This window comes from Schistocerca serialis, chromosome 4 (genome assembly GCF_023864345.2).
Source record: "Schistocerca serialis cubense isolate TAMUIC-IGC-003099 chromosome 4, iqSchSeri2.2, whole genome shotgun sequence".
Taxonomy (NCBI): Eukaryota; Metazoa; Arthropoda; class Insecta; order Orthoptera; family Acrididae; genus Schistocerca; species Schistocerca serialis.
Genome location: NC_064641.1, coordinates 82,263,735 through 82,284,425, shown reverse-complemented (window position 1 = coordinate 82,284,425; position 20,691 = coordinate 82,263,735). Strand labels below are relative to the sequence as shown.

General features: G+C 43.8%; 1 protein-coding gene across 1 annotated transcript in view; it reads right to left on the bottom strand.

Annotated features, from left to right (window-relative positions):
* LOC126473648 (serine/threonine-protein kinase meng-po) overlaps positions 1 to 20,691 on the bottom strand; it is a 368,324-nt gene that overhangs the window by 270,290 nt on the left and 77,343 nt on the right. Inside the window, exon 2 of the mRNA XM_050100863.1 lies at positions 16,350 to 16,562. The gene's annotated coding sequence lies outside the window, so the exon portion shown is untranslated. The remainder of the gene's footprint in view (positions 1 to 16,349; positions 16,563 to 20,691) is intronic.

Here is a 20,691-nt window from a genome sequence, read left to right as displayed (position 1 = left end):
TGTGGATGACTTCACACTTTTCGTCATTTAGGGTCAACTGCTAATTTTCGCGGCATTTAGATATCTTTCCTAAATCGTTTTGCAATTTGTTTTAATCTTTTGATGACTTTATTAGTGGATGAACGATAGCGTCATCTGCAAACAACCTAAGACGGCTGCTCAGATTGTCCCCCAAACCGTTTATATAGATAAGGAACAGCAAAGGGCCTATAACATTACCTTGGGGAAATCCAGAAATCACTTCTGTTGTACTCTATGACTTTCCGTCAACTACTACGAACTGTGACCCCTATGACAGAAAGTCACAAATCCAGTCACATAACTGAGACGATATTTCATAAGCACGCAATTTCACTACGAGCCGCTTGCGTGGTACAGTGTCAAAAGCCTTCCGGAAATCCAGAAATACGGAATCGATCTGAAATCCCTTACTAAAATACAGGGATTGAACAAAAATATAGAAACAAGGCGAGAAATGCCTGTTTGAATAGAAACTCAGATGCTAGCTGGGGGTTGCGCTGCTGTGTTTTACCTCAAACGGCAGCTGTAAAATGTCCTCAATATGTTATAAGTGCCAGTCGTGCTCAGAAAAACACACAGGGAAAGGAGAGAAACATCATCGTTAAGTCATAATGCGGACGAAAGTATCTGTAGAGTCATTGGGACGGACGGTCATTGAAGAGGACTATGACGACAGCTACAAAAACCACTGTAGACTTGCATGTTGCACTCGCGAACCATGTCAGCATTAAAACAACGAGAAGGGAGCTCGGTGAGCGGGAAACTGCAAAGCAGGCTCGAATGACAAAACAGTCACGAGTGACGCAAATACCCTTAACAGGATAACGTGGCGCCGAAGCCATATAACCTAGCTTATGGCAGTGGAAGAATGTCATTTGGTCGAATGGTCTTGTTTCACACTATTCCCAACTTTAGATAGGGTTTACGTTTGGTGTGCTCCATCCCAAGCTTGCGATGCAAACAGCTTGCTTCCGAGATCGATAGATGGCGGGGGGCTTTGTGATGACTTGGACTGTCAAATATTCCATGGGCCCCATGGTTACTTTACAAGTTGGCACTATTGCCAAGGGTTAGGTGACTGTTTCGGCTCATCAGATCTATCCCACAGTACAATGGTGATGCTATGTCTCAGGACCACAGAGCCCCTGTTTCCACAGCTCGTGTCGTCCAGGACTATTTTTGTGAGGACGAGGACAAAACGTCGCATCTCCGCTGGCCACTGCTGTCACCTGATCTCAGTATTATTCAGCCTCTCTGGTCAACTTTAGAGAGAAGGTTGAGTGATCGCTGTCCATCTCCATCATCTTTACCTGAACTTGTCACTATTTTGCAGGAAAAATGGTATAAGATTCTCTCTAAAACCGTACAGGACCCGTATTTATCCATTCCAAGACGATTGTTCTGAATGTCAATGGTTTCCCTGCACCGTAGCAGGCATCTTAATATGTTGTGTGTCTTGTGTTTCCAAATTTTTGTTCACCCCCTGTATCTACATGATGCAGTGACGTCAACTCTGGCAGTGGAGGGTATATAAAGCGTGTCTGGGGGACGCAGAAAATAGTGCACTCTTAATCGTAATGCAGATCAGAGCTCTTTAACTGACGTCCAAAAGAGCGTGATAGTTGGCTTTTGGTCCAAGGATGGAAGCATGTCCAAAACGGTACGTTTGTAAGCCGGCCGGTGTGGCCGAGTGGTTCTAGGCGCTTCAGTCTGGAACAGCGCGACCGCTACGGTTGCAGGTTCGAATCCTGCCTCGGGCATGGATGTGTGTGATGTCCTTAGGTTTGTTAGGTTTAAGTAGTTCTAAGTTATAGGGGACTGATGACCTCAGATGTTAAGTCCCATAGCGCTCAGAGCCATTTTATGTTTGTAAGCTGTTCGAGTTCTGCTGTGCTTAAAGTACACTGTGCATGGCAAACTGACTAATCCAAAACCGCCACTGTGGCAATTAGGGGTGTACAAATGGGCCGTAGATGACAGGGGTGAACTACGGCTGCGGAATTGTGTACGGGAGGTGAAACTGTTGACCAATTGGCTGCCCAGCGGAACCAAGCGGCTACCAACTGTGTCTCGCCAACGAACGTACAGCGAACATTGCTGTGTATGGGCCTCCACTAGGCTCCAATTTCATGCGTCCAAGCCGACTGCTGTTCATCGACGACGAAGGTTGGAATTTGCACGCCAGTACATTAAGCGGCGACTCGTGGCCTTTTCAGCTGAATCACATTTTATGATCCATCGAACAGATGGCCGTTGGCGTCTACGGCGTGAAACGTCTGAACGCAAGTGGCTCAGGCCGGAAGAGGGAGAGTACGGTCCGCGGAATGTTTTCGTGGCATTCCCTGGGTGATTTCGTCTTTCTGGAACGCACAATGGAGCAACGCAAGTGTGTATCTATCTTTGGGGACCATGTCACCCCTACATGCAGTTTGCTTCTCCTCGGCACGATGGCATCTACCAGCAGAATGATGTAACGTGTCATACATCTCTCAACGTACGCCAATGGTTTTGGATGAGTTAACAGTACACCACTGACCACCAAACCGATAAACCCAGTCGAAGATCGGTGGAAGCACTTCGATCGGGCTGTTGGCGCATTGATCCTCAACGGAGAAACCCGGCACAGCTGGCCACCCAACTGTAATCGACATGCCTCCACATCCCTGTCGGTACCTTTCAGAACCGCTTTGACCCTCTTCCTGCACATCTTGCAGCGGTCTGCGGTGCAGAAGGTCGTTATTCAGACTTGTGACAGTTGATCACATTAATATGACTCGACAGTATATTATCACTAGGTCACTGCAGTTTGAGGAAACACTCAGTCCTGCATGTCCGATGGTGGTTGGTTTTTTGCCATTTTCGGTGGTGGTAAAAACAAGTTTTCACTGTCTGGGGGTCATGATGGTACAAGATGGCGTCTGTATTGGTGTAACATAGCTGCAGTATTTCTGTTGTTGCTTCAGATCGCTCAGGCTTTTTCAGTTGGTGGGTGCAGTCGCAGAACCCAGCGAACGGCGACCTTCGTCATGTTCAAAATGTCCTATGGGATGATCCGTGACTGAATTTTACCTTTTTCATCATCGGCACATTTCTGATACGATGGTCTTCGAGCATCTGAGACTCTTATTGCGATTCCCAGCTCTTCACAGAGAGATGGTCTGCCATATTCTTCTTCATCTTACAGACTTGTTTGACCACACTGGAAGCATGTGCGCCATGTAACACTCTGTCGCATGATGGTGTCCTTTTTTTCCTACTCTCACATTAGTTCAGCATGAACTGTTTCCCTTCAGATGCAGAAAACGAAACATCGCACGATACTCCAGCTTACCAATGGACTGCGTCATTTCATTTTGCCTCCTTTACTAGTGTGCTACGGTACAGTGACACAGGAATCTCACTGTTAACCAGGACTACAGACATGTACCCGCAAACAAACAAAAGTTTGAAACATCGTGGCAGATTAAAACGCTATGCCAGACCAGGACCCAAACCCCGACCATTTGCCTTACGCGGGCAATCGCTCTTCACACAGAGCTATCCTGCCTCAACTCACGACTCCACCTCACAGCTTCACTTCCCCCAGTACATCTCCTACCAACCAAACTTCACAGAAGTTCTCCTGCATACCCTACGAGTCTAGCACCCCTGAAGGAAGGACATTGTAGAGAAATGACTTAGTCACAGCCCAGGGGATTGTTTCTAGAATGAAGTTTCACTCTGCAGCGAAGCGTGTGCTCTCCTGAAACTTCCTGGCAGATTAAAATGCTCCCGACGGAACAAAGTCCACAGGACCTGGTAGAGGTGTCCGATAAATTCTACTCCGAGTGCGCGGAAGAACTGGAACCTCTTCTGCAAACAATCCCTAGCAAATCGCTAGATCGACGGAGTGTCTGACATGGTTGGCGTTGGCCATTTCTATCGAAACAAGATTATTTCCAATCGCCTTTTCTTCGTTCATACTACGAATGGCTATATGCATCTCATTTAGTATTACTTGAGCAAATCATTGTTTTGATCATCAGCTACTTGTTTTTCAGACAGAACTTCAACTATACATACATTTAAACAAGTTAAGGAATGTTAGTATAATGCCTCTCTTTTGTTAGTTACTGAGCTGTGTACCATCTTAATTGATGAAATGTGATGTCTACCTAGAATAAGATTATGCTCTGGCGACTTCAATAATCCTATGGTTTTTTGCTTGTCTCAACAAAATTTCATTGTATCATCCTATATCCTATTGAAAACTACCTTATGTAGAATCATCAGCGACTTGACAGTCATTGCTGCAATATTAATAATAATAAGATTTCAATTAGATTACATCATGGTCAGACAGAGATTCCGAAACCAGATACTGGATTGTAAGGCGTACCCAGGAGCAGATATAGACTCAGATCACAATATAGTAGTGATGAAGAGTAGGCTGAAGTTCAAGACATTAGTCAGGAAGAATCAATACGCAAAGAAGTGGGATACGGAAGTACTAAGGAATGACGAGATACGTTTGAAGCTCTCTAACGCTATAGATACAGCAATAAGGAATAGCGCAGTAGGCAGTACAGTTGAAGAGGAATGGACATCTCTAAAAAGGGCCATCACAGAAGTTGGAAGGAAAACATAGGTACAAAGAAGGTAGCTGCGAAGAAACCATGGGTAACAGAAGAAATACTTCAGTTGATTGATGAAAGGAGGAAGTACAAACAAGTTCCGGGAAAATCAGGAATACAGAAATACAAGTCGCTGAGGAATGAAATAAATTGGAAGTGCAGGGGAGCTAAGACGAAATGGCTGCAGGAAAAATGTGAAGACATCGAAAAAGATATGATTGTCGGAAGGACAGACTCAGCATACAGGAAAGTCAAAACAACCTTTGGTGACATTAAAAGCAACGGTGGTAACATTAAGAGTGCAACGGAAATTCCACTGTTAAATGCAGAGGAGAGAGCAGATAGGTGGAAAGAATACATTGAAAGCCTCTATGAGGGTGAAGATTTGTCTGATGTGATAGAAGAAGAAACAGGAGTCGATTTAGAAGAGATAGGGGATCCAGTATTAGAATCGGAATTTAAAAGAGCTTTGGAGGACTTACGGTCAAATAAAGCAGAAGGGATAGATAACATTCCATCAGAATTTCTAAAATCATTGGGGGAAGGGGCAACAAAACGACTATTCACATTGGTGTGTAGAATAGATGAGTCTGGCGACATACCATCTGACTTTCGGAAAAGCATCATCCACACAATTCCGAAGACGGCAAAAGGTGACAAGTACGAGAATTATCGCACAATCAGCTTAACAGCTCATGCATCGAAGCTGCTTACAAGAATAATATACAGAAGAATGGAAAAGGAAATTGAGAATGCGCTAGGTGACGATCAGTTTGGCTTTAGGAAAAGTAAAGGGACGAGAGAGGCAATTCTGACGTTACGGCTAATAATGGAAGCAAGGCTAAAGAAAAATCAAGACACTTTCATAGGATTTGTCGACTTGGAAAAAGCGTTCGACAATATAAAATGGTGCAAGCTGTTCGAGATTCTGAAAAAAGTAGGGGTAAGCTATAGGGAGAGACGGGTCATATACAATATGTACAACAACCAAGAGGGAATAATAAGAGTGGACGATCAAGAACGAAGTGCTCGTATTAAGAAGGGTGTAAGACAAGGCTGCAGCCTTTCGCCCCTACTCTTCAATCTGTAGATCGAGGAAGCAATGATGGAAATAAAAGAAAGGTTCAGGAGTGGAATGAAAATACAAGGTGAAAGGATATCAATGATACGATTCGCTGATGACATTGCTATCCTGAGTGAAAGTGAAGAAGAATTAAATGATCTGCTGAACGGAATGAACAGTTTAATGAGTACACAGTATGGTTTGAGAGTAAATCGGAGAAAGACGAAGGTAATGAGAAGTAGTAGAAATGAGAACAGCGAGAAACTTAACATCAGGATTGATGGTCACGAAGTCAATGAAGTTAAGGAATTCTGCTACCTAGGCAGTAAAATAACCAATGACGGACGGAGCAAGGAGGACACAAAAGCAGACTCGCTATGGCAAAAAAGGCATTTCTGGCCAAGAGAAGTCTACTAATATCAAATACCGGCCTTAATTTGAGTAAGAAATTTCTGAGGATGTACGTCTGGAGTACAGCATTGTATGGTAGTGAAACATGGACTGTGGGAAAACCGGAACAGAAGAGAATCGAAGCATTTGAGATGTGGTGCTATAGACGAATGTTGAAAATTAGGTGGACTGATAAGGGAAGGAATGAGGAGGTTCTACGCAGAATCGGAGAGGAAAGGAATATGTGGAAAACACTGATAAGGAGAAGGGACAGGATGATAGGACATCTGCTAAGACATGAGGGAATGACTTCCATGGTAGAAGGAGCTGTAGAGGGCAAAAACTGTAGAGGAAGACAGAGATTGGAATACGTCAAGCAAATAATTGAGGACGTAGGTTGCAAGTGCTACTCGGAGATGAAGAGGTTAGCTCAGGAAAGGAATTCGTGGCGAGCCGCATCAAACCAATCAGTAGACTGATGAAAAAAAAAAAAAAAAAAAAAAAAAAAAAAAAAAGATATACATAAGGCTAAGAGTCATTAATGTTCCAAATAGACTAGGCCAGCTTCAACATCATCAGCAACAGCAGCGGCCATTAGCTATCCATTGTTGGATCAAAGTTCCCCCAGACCCGACCGTGTGTCACAGTCTTCACCTGTACGCATCCAGTATGCTGCAGCACACATTCTTGTAACAGCTATCCGCCTTCCGTTAGGTCATCCTCTCGATCTTTTACTGTCTCCTGGAATCTAGCAGACTGTGTCTATCCTTTGTGTACCGTCCATCCGTTCGTTTGGCTAAATGCGTTGCCCACTTCCATTTCACTATCATTAGGGTCTTAACTACGTTTTCCGCTCAATCTGTCTCCTGATCCGTTGTTTGTTTGCTATGTTTCCCCCAAATTCCCAACAAGCACCCTGAGTTAGATATCACAGTAACAGCGCTAAAGTGAGAATTGAAGAACTTTGTCTCAACCAGCGCATTAACCTGGATTTCCTGCTTATAGTGAGGAGGCGCTGGAGAATCAGCCGATCCAAGCAGAGGAAGGCAACTCCCAGATTGTAGAACAATACCGTAGTTTTTGTACGCCATAAAAAAGACGCCATACAGAACATCATAAAATTCAGGTTTTTCAGCCTCCTGCCCGTAATCAACAAGATATTTATCAGCAAGCCGGTAAAATACCATTAGATTCAATCTGGCAAAGGAGCAAGCTGACGTTATGAACTGGTACAGCACAAGGGATCATTTGATAGGCGTGAACAAATTACAGAACGGAGCAGTGAGTATGAATTACCACTTTTCTGATAATTGTAGATTCTGAGACAGCTTCTCATTCAGTTTCAACTGAAGTTAGGCTATTTGAGAATCAAGGCATCGATTCCATATGCGTTAGCATATTAAAGAATGTATACATATGCTACAGCATCCAATAAACTTCATCAGACTAGTGGGAGAAGAATTAGGCAAGTAGATTCCATATCGCCTAAACTATTTTCAGCACTCCTTAAGAAAATATTCGGATCCTTAAAACGAGAAGAGAAATATACGCTTGTTAATGGGACATACCTGAATCACGTTCATTTTACTGATGCCACTTTAATGTTTGCCTCTGGGTACATGAACTTCGACAACGAAAGGAAGGACTTAATAGAGCACGTTTGAAAGTAGGATTGAAAACCTGTTACAAGTAGACTAAGACAACGATGAACCAGCATATCGAAAATGGTACGAGTTAATACTATCAAGTCTTATGTCCAAGTGATTTGTTTTTATTTCTAGGGCAGACAATGACTGGATGAACGACAAAAGAAATCAAGAATAGAGTATAACTGCCCATAGCGCTGTTTGCAAACTAAATAGGCTTTCAGATGTTAAGCTTACAGTGTCTCTAAAAAGAGAAAATTACAATCTAAGTGTATGACCGGTGCTGAGTGATGCTGTGGGACTTGGACCTCTAACGCGAAAACAATTCAAAAATTGGGGGTCGCTCAGTGAATCATGGAGTGGCATGTGTAGGGAACTAGTAGGAGACACGGAGAAGCAAATAATCAGTAATAAGGAAACAGAATGGAACGGAAGACGCCGTTATGACTGCAATCAGATTGAAATGGAGATGACCGGGACATGAATGGCAGATGGACCAACTAAGTTCTTTGCTGGATTCCGAGGGAGAAGAAAAGACTAATATGATGACCTAATCGAAGATGGGTTGATGACATTACAATATGTGCAGGAGAAATACGCATGATTAAATCTAAACGCCTGTACTGCGTAGCGATGTGAAGGACAGACCTTTATCCCACAGCGGATATCAAATGGATGATGATGACGACAATGACGTTGACGACGACGATGATGATGATGATAACTGATGACACTAGGCAAGATAAAACAACGTCACCAGTGAAACTTATAAATTTGGAAATTTGGATCTCTTGATTGTTCTACAGTAACATTTGCTTCAAAAACTTGTTTATTGTAAAACAATCGATCCTCGCTGTTAATGTGTGGCCTATCCCAGTGAGACGAGTGCATGGGATAGTTAGTTTCCATTCTGAAGGTTAGGTACTCCGTTTACGTAATATTTTGTAACTATAACAGCATTCGTTTACAGTTGAAATAAGTCAACTCATACAGATACCTGGGTATAATAGTTTGTAAGTATGTGTAATGGAATGATCCCATACACCGAGGGGCGGGAAAGATTTGGGTTGGCAGTTTGTTCCTTGGCACGAGGGCCATAGGACTCCACCTCGCTGCACGTTTCCCCCACCGCCACGGCCCGCCGTGTGAGCGCTTGGTGGGGGGATGTGGAGTGGGAAAATACGAACGCGCCGCATTTAAATGGCAGTGCAGCCGCACTTTGTTTTATATTTCACATTTCTCAACAGCATAGGTTACCAAAAAGAAAATCGGTATTTTTTAATCGTTTTGGCGCTCCGAAGACATACTGTAATTGTTGTCTGTTTCAAACTGTCTGCATATGGATAGCCAAAAACATTCTCACAGGTTTCCGCACTCTGGTTCCCATGCAGTCGCGATTTATTCAGTTTCACAATCGAAAAAAAAAACCATGTATCACACTTATATGTCACTCGAAATATTGCAGCGCGTGTGCAGCCTCATTGTGGAGACGTGAAAACTACCTGAGGAAAGCAGTGTAGACGTCCTGGATACTTTTTACGTAAAAGGTTTTGCATTAAAATGGGAATCAGTTACATGTGCACATCCACAGAACTCTTTCAACTGAAACGGTAAAAGGTCTCGATAACAGCAAAATGTTCAGGCAGCTATCCTTCACAAGGCCACAATGAATATTTCAACCTCGCAGTTTCTTTAAGTACATTACGAGCAGAGAATTGAACTGAATTTCTCAGAATGTGCTGAAAAGCATCCCCATCAAATCAGAAAGAAGTTGTTTTTCACCTCGCAATTTCGGTTTGTTGGCAGTGTGCAGTCGAGTCGATGTCTGCAACCCATTCCGAATGTTTTAATTTTCGCTCCTGCGCTCCTTTTTCTTGCATACAATCAACAATAGCGAGTTTTGTATCGAAAAATTGTTCCAGACTTCCCAGTTAACTCAACCAACGTACATACCAGTAATATATAAATTCTCCGTAGTCTTCGTTCATTTCCATAGGAAACTGTTGAAACTGACAGTGAAATAATGCGTGCAACTTCAGAATTTAACTATTCATACCACCAATTTCGTCTCGTGCTTCAATGCGCAAGTTTAGCACAAAGTACTTTCCGAAGTACTGAACGACGAATCTCGTCTTTCGATCGTTGTAGTTCTTTGCTCCTTCATTGCCAACTAAATCTTTAAATTGCACACGGTATTGTAAAATCGTTTCATAGCAAATCTGCAGCAGCGTTGCTTAGACGAGTGCGTAATAAATATTGAGAATTTTCATCCCTCTCTTCTATCATTTCCATTCATTTTAGGCTTGTGTGATAGGTCGCCAGACAGAGCGTGACATTTGGCACAGACTGCCGATCAGTTGTAGAATATTAGGAAAATCTATTGAGTCTTCAAAGGAGTTGCTTATAAAACAGTCGTGCGACCCATCATAGAATATTGCTCAAGTGTGTGGGACCCGTAACAAACACGACTAACACGAGACATTGAATGCATACAAAGAAAGGCAAAGCTAATGAAAGCAGATTTGTTGGACCCATGGAAGAACGTCAAGGACGTTCTCAAAAACTTGAACTGCTAAACTTTTAAAGACAGATGCCAATCATTCCGCCGAAACCTACTTACAAAGTTTCAAAAATCAACATTAAGTGAGCAAAATTATAAAGAATGTAGCAACGAGTCCCGGAAACATAATTTATTTATCTTGTTGCAAATCGATTACGACTGATATGAGTCATCATCGGTGCATTTTTCTAACCGATACATCCCATAAGCAAAAGTACTGTCCTTGGCAGATTTCTATTTCATAATAGAAATTTGCCAAGGACACTACTTTTACTTATGGCATGTATCGGTTAGAAAAATGCACCGATGATGACTGATATCAGTCGAAATCGATTTGCAACAGGATAAATAAATTATGTTTCCGCTACTGGTGGCTACATTCTTTATAATTTTATATTCCACGGTCGCTGCACAGAAAGGGAACCCTATAGAGCCCAACATTCCTTAAGTGAGCAGTCTAGCAATGTACTATTACCCCCCCAAGTATCACTGCTGCAGGGACGGCATAGATAAGACTAGGCTAATTAGAGTGCTCACCAGTGTTTCTTTCCGTACTCTACTCTAGTACTTGGTACAATAGAAGCATCCTCTGGCACTCCGAGCGAGGTGGCGCAGTGGTTAGCACACTAGACTCGCATTCGGGAGGACGACGGTTCAATCCCGCGTCTGGCAGTACTGATTTAGGTTTTCCGTGAGTTCCCTAAATCGCTCCAGGCAAATGACGGCATGGTTCCTTTGAAACGGCACCTCCGATTTTCTTCCTTGTCCTTCCCTGATCCGATGAGACCGATGACCTCGCTGTCTGGTCTCCTCCCCCAAAACAACCCCAACCCATCCTCTGGCATGTACTTCAAAATGATAGCAGATAGTAGCTGTTTATGTACACGTAGACGCAGAGTGCCGCCTCTTCCCTTGACAAACGAATGTGCGCCTCCTGTGTTGAAGACACACGGTCCACTCACATTAAAGCGACCACCTGCCAAAGCCTGAATAACCGCCCTTCGCAGCGCGGGCGTGCAGGGAGTCGGTGAGGTTCTGCAATACACCGACACGGATGTGGAGCCATGCCAACTCAAAATCCTTGGCCAGCTGCGCTAGGTTTTTTGGTCGAGAATCCGTAGCGCAAACAGCCCGATCGAGGTGGCTGCACAGATTCTCGTCTGGGTCTAAATCCGCGGAATCTGATTGCGAAAGGAGAACGGTAGACTCACCCTGGTGCTCTTCGAACCACGCACGTACATTTCCAATAGTATGACACGTTGCGTTGTTCTACTGGTAGATATCATCGTGCTGACGAAAAAAAAAAAAAACTGCATGTAGGGCTGGATATGGTCTCCAAGGATAGATGCATACTTGTGTTGATTCATAGTGCTTTCCAAAATCGCGAGATCAGCCAGGGAATGCCACGGAAACATTCCCCAGACCACAATGCTCCCACCTCCGTCCCGAACCATTCCAACGATTGTTGCAGGGCCGTACACGTCAACGGCCATCTATCTGTCGGATCTTAGAATATGACTCTTCTGAAAAGGCCACTCAGTGCACGTCTCGTTGCAGTACTGGAGTGCAAATTTCAGCCTTCGTCACCGATGAACAGAGTCAGGATGGGTGTACGAACCAGGAGCCTTCTGCGGAGGCCCAAATCCAGCAACGTCCACTGAACGGTGGTTGAGGAGACACTGTTGGCAGCGCCTTGCTTCATTTGCGCAGTTAGTTGCTCAACAGTTGTGCGCCTACTCTGCAACTGCCGTTCACCCCTGTCATCTATAGACTGTAGTGCACCACAGATGCTTCGGTGCCGGTTTTGAATAGCACCATATCACATGCACGGTATATTTTCTCCAAGATGGCACTCGATAAATTACAAAAGCTATTTCGGTAACGCTTCCAGCCATGGTCCCACAGCCAGTGATCATATGGAAGCCAGAAAAATCGGTTCGTTTACGCATTGGGACAATGGTTCCACTGTCTCCTCCCCCCCCCCCCCTCCCCGACACAATTTATATACCCTCCACCGCCAGTGCTGCTACCTGCTGTCTGTAAGTGGTTATTTCACGTTGACGTCGAACATAGACAGTGATCACATTAATGTGACTGGACGGTGTAGTTTACAGACATTCAGGCTGCTGGAAGAGATCAGTAGACTGTCAGTGAGGAAAATTTTTTCAGATGTGTCCCAAGATCGTGTCTGCATAGGAAATCATATCCCGAGCGACTTATGTTGTACAGTGGTTATTTCACGTTGACGTCGAACACAGATAGTGATCACATTAATGTGACTGGACGGTGTAGTTTACAGACATTCAGGTTGCTGGAAGAGACCAGTAGACTGTCAGTGAGGAAAATTTTTTCAGATGTGTCCCAAGATCGTGTCTGCATAGGAAATCATATCCCGAGCGACTTATGTTGTACAGTGGTTATTTCACGTTGACGTCGAACACAGATAGTGATCACATTAATGTGACTGGACGGTGTAGTTTACAGACATTCAGGTTGCTGGAAGAGACCAGTAGACTGTCAGTGAGGAAAATTTTTTCAGATGTGTCCCAAGATCGTGTCTGCATAGGAAATCATATCCCGAGCGACTTATGTTGTACAGAGTGTTTATAAATGAATGTCGGGGTTTTAACGCTTTATAATATTTATTACATTAAACTTAGAGTTATAAATGATATGCCAAATGAAATAGCAACTCAAACAGTTTTACCAATAACGTTATATATGTTCAATGTGAGCACCATTTGACACACGGCACACATCAAGTCTATTTATCCGCGTACCCAAGCGCTGGATAGGCCGCAAGGGGCCTAATGACAGGGCTTGCTTTGCATGGCCTGCACGTTCACCCGACCTAACGCCATGCGATTTTTTCCTTTAGGGCTTCATCAAGGATCGTGTGTACGTGTCTCCGCTACCAGCAGACCTCCCTGAACTAAGAAACCGGATTGAAGCAGCTGCTACTACAACCACTGAAGACACACTTATCAACGTTTGGGAAGAACTCGGCTATAGACTTGATGTGTGCGGTGTGCCAAATGGTGTCCACATTGAACATTTATAAGGTTCTTGGTAAAACGGTTTGATTTGCGCTTTCATTTGATATTTCATTTATAACTGTATAAATATTATAAAGCGTTAAAACTCCGATATTCATTTATAAAAACCCTGTATTTGTGCCTTACATTAGAAAGTTCGCAGAAGAACTTATCCCTGTGTACCGGAAGCAAGTTTGGGATTCGAAGGGAGGTACCATGTCTCGGGTTCACTCCTATCAGCTATCTTCAGATAGCATCGCAGCACCATGTTGAAGTCGTGCGCCGCTGTCGTCTGCGAGCGCAGCGTATCCCAAAGCGACGTAGTGACTCTTGCCAACCGTTTATTATTCGTTTATTTGCTGACTTTCACCAGCAGTTTATCATTCGTCTTTTTGATTGGTCTGTGGCTGAATATTCGTGATTTACTTAGCTAAAAAGTAAGTGAATTGTCATACTTTGTTATGAAACATTTTTATATACAGACAGTTGTTAAGTTACACGAAATTAATAAAATAAATAGTTTTCCAAAGTGCCTTGTGGTCAATTAAAAGTATATATTGTGACTGAAATAATATGAAGACAATCTGTATTGGTCTCGTGTGTCCCGCTGCGTGGTATCGTTTTAGGAACACCTGTTTGAGCAGCAGCGTACTTTGCTGTCATTTTCAAATGATGTCTGTAGAGTGGGTGTCTTTATTACCTCGAGCTTCCCTTATACTCTCACCCCCATCCCATTATCCACTAGCCGATCTCACGTGGCGTCTGGCGGAGCACTGGAAGAATGACGCGATCGCCGAATGCTGGGCGCGAACTCCACTCCTTCAGAGCTTCCGCAACTCTATCGAGCATGGAAGTCGCTCTGAGCTTATATGACTTCAGTTGACTTCTGTTGCCTGACCGCTGGGCCCGGCGTTTTACTGAGACTGAAGTCAACGTCTCCACTGATCAGGCCGGCGGTCACTCGTATCTCAAGAGCCTCCTCTTAGTACTTTCGTTTATTTATATTGCACAGAGTTCCCTGTAGGCAAGCAGTATAAAGGAGGTGCCACGTAGTGAACGCGCTCATGCTACAGGCAACACCTCGAGATGGCGCTAAAGCACACAGACGATGTATTATTTTTCGTTAACGACTGCACCCTACTGGACGCCCGACTGCAAAACAGGCAGCTGATTCGCCAAGAGAGCCTAAGATCACACACAATATGACGACAATCGTTGAATGATAATTGACATGGAATGCAGATTTCCCAAGGCAGTTGTTTAGTACAAAAGCATAAAAAGGTGAAGAGACAACACAATAATATTGATAAGTAATAGTGATGAAACTGCATCATACTATGGTTGCACAATGTGTACAGTCGCTTATCTGCACTGCAGTGTCTGCTAATATTCTTCAGTTTGATATGTGTTTGGAAGTTATTTCTTTCTGCGCCTGTGTCTAATAAAAGCCTTATTACTGCGATCGATTCGCGGAAACGTCTTGTTCAAGTTTTGCTCTAGACATTGCAAGTGTCAGGTTTAAATGTGAAATTTTTATTATTAACATTCTTATCTGATAAATGCACCTTATCCACTACCTGAGCCATGAACATGAGCCGCTTCTGTGGTTTGACAGCGTTCCAATTGATCCACACTGAGCACCATAATATAATTAATTCTAAAATCAGATTCCGAGGCCCGTTCTATTTTTGAAAGCAGAAGTCATAATCCACTACTGCCTTTCTGGGCCTATCGTAGCTTCACCAGAACCCCTTCGCCGTCACTTTTCAGGGTTCCTGTAGGGCCTTAACATCTACTGTAGCGGTCCCGGACACATGCAGTCCCCACTGCACCTCGCTCCTACAGGCAATCCCCGACTTCATGCCGTTGTCCATCTCCCACGACTTGGACGAGCATTGTAGTGATGGATGACATAATGAGTACAGTAGCACAAGTAGTTGGTGAAAGGAGGATAAAAGCTATGGTGTTTACAGATGATCTGATGATTTGGGGGAATAAGGAGGAAGTACAAGAGCAGTTGGACGTATGGGAACGAACAGTACAAGAATAGGGGATGACATTTAATATAAGTAAGAGTGAGATGATTATCACAACAAGACAGAAGGAGAGAGGAACAACTGAAATAACAATTGGTGGGGAACGATTGAGGAGAGTAGAGTGTTTCAACTGCCTAGGAAGACTGATACAGGAAGATGGAAAAAACGACAGAGAAATAAACGAGCGGGTGAGAAAATCAGAAGCATTTGGGAAGAGTGTCAGAAGCCTGATATGGAGCAAGAATGTACACCAAATCAGTAAAAAGGTTATATGCCGGTCATACTATGTGCCGATCCTGACATACGCATCAGAAACCTGGGTTATGAAAGGAAGAGAGCAACGCAACGTACAAGCTAGTGAGATGAAATTCTTGAGAAACAGTATTGGAGTGACAAAGATAGACAGGTTAGGAAATGAGAAGATCAGAGAGTTAATGAAGGTGGAACCACTACAGGAGGAGATAGAGAAATCAAGGCTGAGATGGTATGGGCATGTTAAGCGAATGGAGGAGAAGAGGATACCGAGGAGGATACACGAGATGAAACTAGAAGGGAAGAGACCAAGAGGAAGACCGAGAGACAGATGGCTGAAAGGAGTAGAGGAATGCGTCCAGAAGAAAGGAGAAGACTGGACCAAGGTGAAGACGGAGAGATGATGGCAAGGCAGAAGACGATGGAGAGGTCTATGTTCAATACAGACCCGACCAGAGGCTGGAAACTGTTCAAGATGATGATGATAAAATCAGATTCTCTTGTTACCAGCTTGTTACGTTGCTTCCCTTCCCAACTGCTAGGTACTAGAACACAGATACTAACTCCAACTCTCGGTAAGTAGGTGATGATGTGCGATGTACAAGTCGCGAGCCGTTTTCGTTTTGCGGAGTAACCTAAAGTGCGTGGTATGGTGATGGAGTACCTGTGGGACAGTTATGCGCTCGCGTGCGGTGTTTCGGGCTGAAGCTGTTTTGTGCGTGGCTTAGCTTACCAGCAGCAGCTAGGCAGTAGGCGGTCGCGAAGCTGTCTATTAATAGGCGGCCGAGTCCAACTGCTCGAGGCGGCGACAGACGAGGAAACGCGACGCGACGCGACAGACAATGGCCCCACTCTGGTTCACTTGCGAAACCAAAACCTCGTCTCACCGGCACACACCGTCCTCTGCCTCATCCTCCACCAGCGAGTCCGGAATCTTCAGGAAAATCTGGAAAACACACGCCAAATGTTCAGCACAGTCAAAAAAACACAATGAGACATATGTATATGTATATCACGATTTGATTATATTAGGTGCTCCCTAAGACATTAATATGTTTCCCTATTGTCGAAATGTTCAAGCCTGCAATAAACAAGAGTTCTACGAAAGGACGTGACAATGTGACTTTTCGAGCTACACGGAAAAATCAACTGATGTACAGATTATACTGATAAGATTGACGCAAATCAGCATTTACGGAACTATCGCTAGTTTTCTGTAGCTCTCAAACTAAAAGTTGGCACGACAATTAATACGTGAAATTGTCTCATCGCAAATATTTCACGAAGCTACTTTGTCAAAGTGAAATACATTGTCGCAAAATCTATGATTATACTAGTAGATAACGAAGCTAGAGGGTCGTTATTATGGAGACACCATACTTCCTCAGGATTTGGTTGACGGAACTACGTGGCAAATGTAATCTAGGTTAGCGAATGTGGCATGCAGGCCGGCCGCGGTGGCCGTGCGGTTCTAGGCGCTCCAGTCCGGAGCCGCGCTGCTGCTACGGTCGCAGGTTCGAATCCTGCCTCGGGCATGGATGTGTTTGATGTCCTTAGGTTAGTTAGGTTTAAGTAGTTCTAAGTTGTAGGGGACTGGTGACCACAGCAGTTGAGTCCCATAGTGCTCAGAGCCATTTTGTGGCATGCATTTCCGTGTACGCATCCGCCGCGTATTGTCGACACTGTCAGGTAGGGAGTCTCCTGTGCTGACGCTCGTTCTGAGATCCGCGCGTGGCTGCCTGTTACAGCCACAAGCAGTTTCCTAAGGTCATTCGCATGTAAAAAAAACTTTCGTGTCAACTATTGACTAACCCACTGACCAAAAAAGAGGAATTATCGTCTGAAAGTTATCTGTACTTTCTGCAAGCGAAGTTTTTACATGCATCAGGAAGTCATCTAAACACATTATAAATTAAGCTGCCCTTCCGCGTTTTCCTGTCTGTATGTGAAGGCCTCAGAAACTACTGCAGGAATTTTGATACGGTTTTCACTAACAGACAGGCTGATTTCACGAGGAAGCCATCTGTAGACCACTACATATTATGAACGAGTAGTCCAGCCGTACATACTTACTGCTACATACTTAAGAGATTGTAAATCCGTCTTTCCAGCTATTAAAGCGCATTTTTTATTTTATCTAAAACAATGTTAGTGGTCCATTGATGAAGTTCTAAATGAATCAGACGAAATCCATAGGCTAAAATACGCCCTCATTTTTAATAGTAGTAAACACCGATTTGAAATACTTTATGTAGTTGAACAGCAATTGCGGACAGCATGGTCTCACTAATACAGAATAGATACGTTTGTGTGTGTGTGTTTGTTTTTGTGGCCCAGCACAGTTCTTATTCGCCTTTAGCAAATTCAACCAAATTTGATACTCATAACTTGCCACGAGACAATTTCCTTAGGGATAACATTCGCCTCGCAGCCCTGTTTGGGGAGGGGCGGTGGTGGTGGTGTGTGTGTGTGTGTGTGTGTGTGTGTGTGTGTGTGTGTGGAGTGAGGGGTGGGGGGGGGGGGGGGGGGGGGAGAGAGGAGAACTAACGACAAATAAGCATAACTTTGGATTGCATGAGCCAAAACTTTAAGCTAGGTATACACGCAAGAGGTTTTCACGACCAGAGAGCTTTTGCGAGTAGTAAGTGTCGTGTAAACAGCGTCGAGAGAGCTCGCCGGCAATGTCCGAGAGTGGGGCAAGATGTCAGATAGCCGCACTCTGCGAGTTTAGACCTCTGATGTAGACAGCTCTCAGGCAAGAGAAACTGCACTAAAAATTTGTCGGGAGAGCTGAGAGTGTTGACCGGCGATATTGCTTCGCATGTTTGTGCCGTATTTCACAGTTCGTTCACTATCACAACTTAGTAATATATTTCTCCGTACTCATGCAGATATTAAATCAAAAGCACCCACGAAATTGCATGTTTTGGGCCATGATGATCGAAGAAATCACCAGTTTTGACTGTAAAAGAACAGCACGACAGTTAGCCTATTTCGGAAGTTCTAGACTTAAACAATGATACGTAGCAAATAACATATAAAAACGTCATAAACATATTATATAGAATCAACAAACGAAAATAAAAAATTGTCACCGTAGAGACTCGATCCCACGACAATATGAATAACATAATAGCGCGCTACCTACTACGCCACATGAACACTACAACACGCCCATGTAGGCTTTCACGGCCGGCGTCTTTATCAGTAAACACTTCCGGGCTAAGTTGCCGTGGTCGATCTGTAGAAATTCTTCTCCCTGACGTTTCGTTCTCAACTACGGAGAACATCTTCCGAGGTGAGTCGACGACTGGCTGCTAGGAGCTGGGGCCGCCGCTTATATGGAGATCGTAGAGGGTGCCACCACACGTCACGTGGCGTCGATGTGTGGCTATCTCTGGCTATCGTCTGTTCTCTCGATACTTTTCCAGCTGATGGTTGTTGCTGTCTCCTATTTTTAGGCATTTTTCTACTTTGGTGAAGTGCACGGTTACTCTCGTTTTTCGTATAACCATTTTTCGCAAAAGCCATTCGTAAATGATTTAGTTCTTCTTGTAAGTAGCCTGGTTCACAAATATTATTGGCCCTATCCACTAGTGTTTTTATGACCCCCCGCTTTTGCCTAGGGTGGTGGTTTGAGTTCTTATGGAGGTAGCGATCAGTATGTGTACCTTTCCTGTAGACCTTATGGCCTAAGGTCCCATCCACCAGTTTGATTACTGATACATTCAAAAAGTTAAATTGTCCGTTCTTCTCTTTTTCCATAGTAAATTTGATCTTTGGGTTGATGCTATTTAAGTGCACCAGGAAATCATTCAAGTCTTCTTCCTCATGATTCCATATTACAAAGGTATCATCAACATACCGGTACCATTTCGAGGGGCTTTTTTTGGCCGACTGCAGTGCTTGATGTTCAAAATATTCCATGAATAAATTCGCAATTGCGGGGTTTAGGGGGCTTCCCATGGCTACCCCATCAATATGTTCATAAAATTCACCATTGTACTGAAAATAGGTCGAGGATAGACAGTGTTGGAACAAGGCCACTATATCAGTAGGGAACATATCGGCTATATGAGAGAGAGCTTCATCAACTGGAACCATAGTGAAGAAAGACACTATATCAAAGATGACAAGGATGTCATTAGGACCGACAGTAATTTCCCTCAATTTCTCAATGAAGTGTAGAGAGTTTTTAATATGACTCTCAGTTTTGCCTATTTAAGGTTGTAACAAAGAGGCAAGGTGTCTGGCTAGTTCTTGGGTAGGAGCTCCAATTGCGCTGACTATTGGTCTCAAAGGAATATCGGGCATATGTATCTTTGGTAATCCATATAATCTCGGAGGATAAGCCTCCGTTTTACAAAGATACTTTTTAACTTCTGTAGGAATGGAAGACTGTTTTATCAGACGATTGGTGGCATTCAGCACATTCGTTGTGGGGTTGGTGGCATTCAGCACTTCACCCAAGTAGAAAAATGCCTAAAAATAGGAGACAGCAACAACCATCAGCTGGAAAAGTATTTCTTCCGTTCATCCGTAACATCACTGATCGCATTGGAAAAGTACTAGCCAAGTTTCAGGTGGAGACTATTTTCAGACCTACTAAGAAAATTAGTGAATGCCTAAGATCAACAAAAGATGCTCGTCACCCCCTAGCCACCCCAGGGGTATATAAAATTCCGTGTAGTTGTGGCAGGGTTTACATAGGAACTACAAAAAGAAGCATCAATACACGGTTGACGGAGCACAAAAGAAACTGTCGCTTGCGACATATCGACAAATCGGCAGTAGCGGAACATGTTTTTAAGGATGGAAATCACGAAATAAAATTTGGTGAGACAAGCGTGCTAGCGAGGACGTCGCATTATTACACACGTATGTATAGAGAGGCAATTGAAATCCACAAACATCAATACAATTTTAATCGTAAAGAAGAAGGATTAAAATTGAACAATATATGGCCGTCGACGTTGCATCAATCACGTGACAATCGATTGCCTGCAATCGAGAGAACAGACGATAGCCAGAGATAGCCACACATCGACGCCACGTGACGTGTGGTGGCGCCCTCT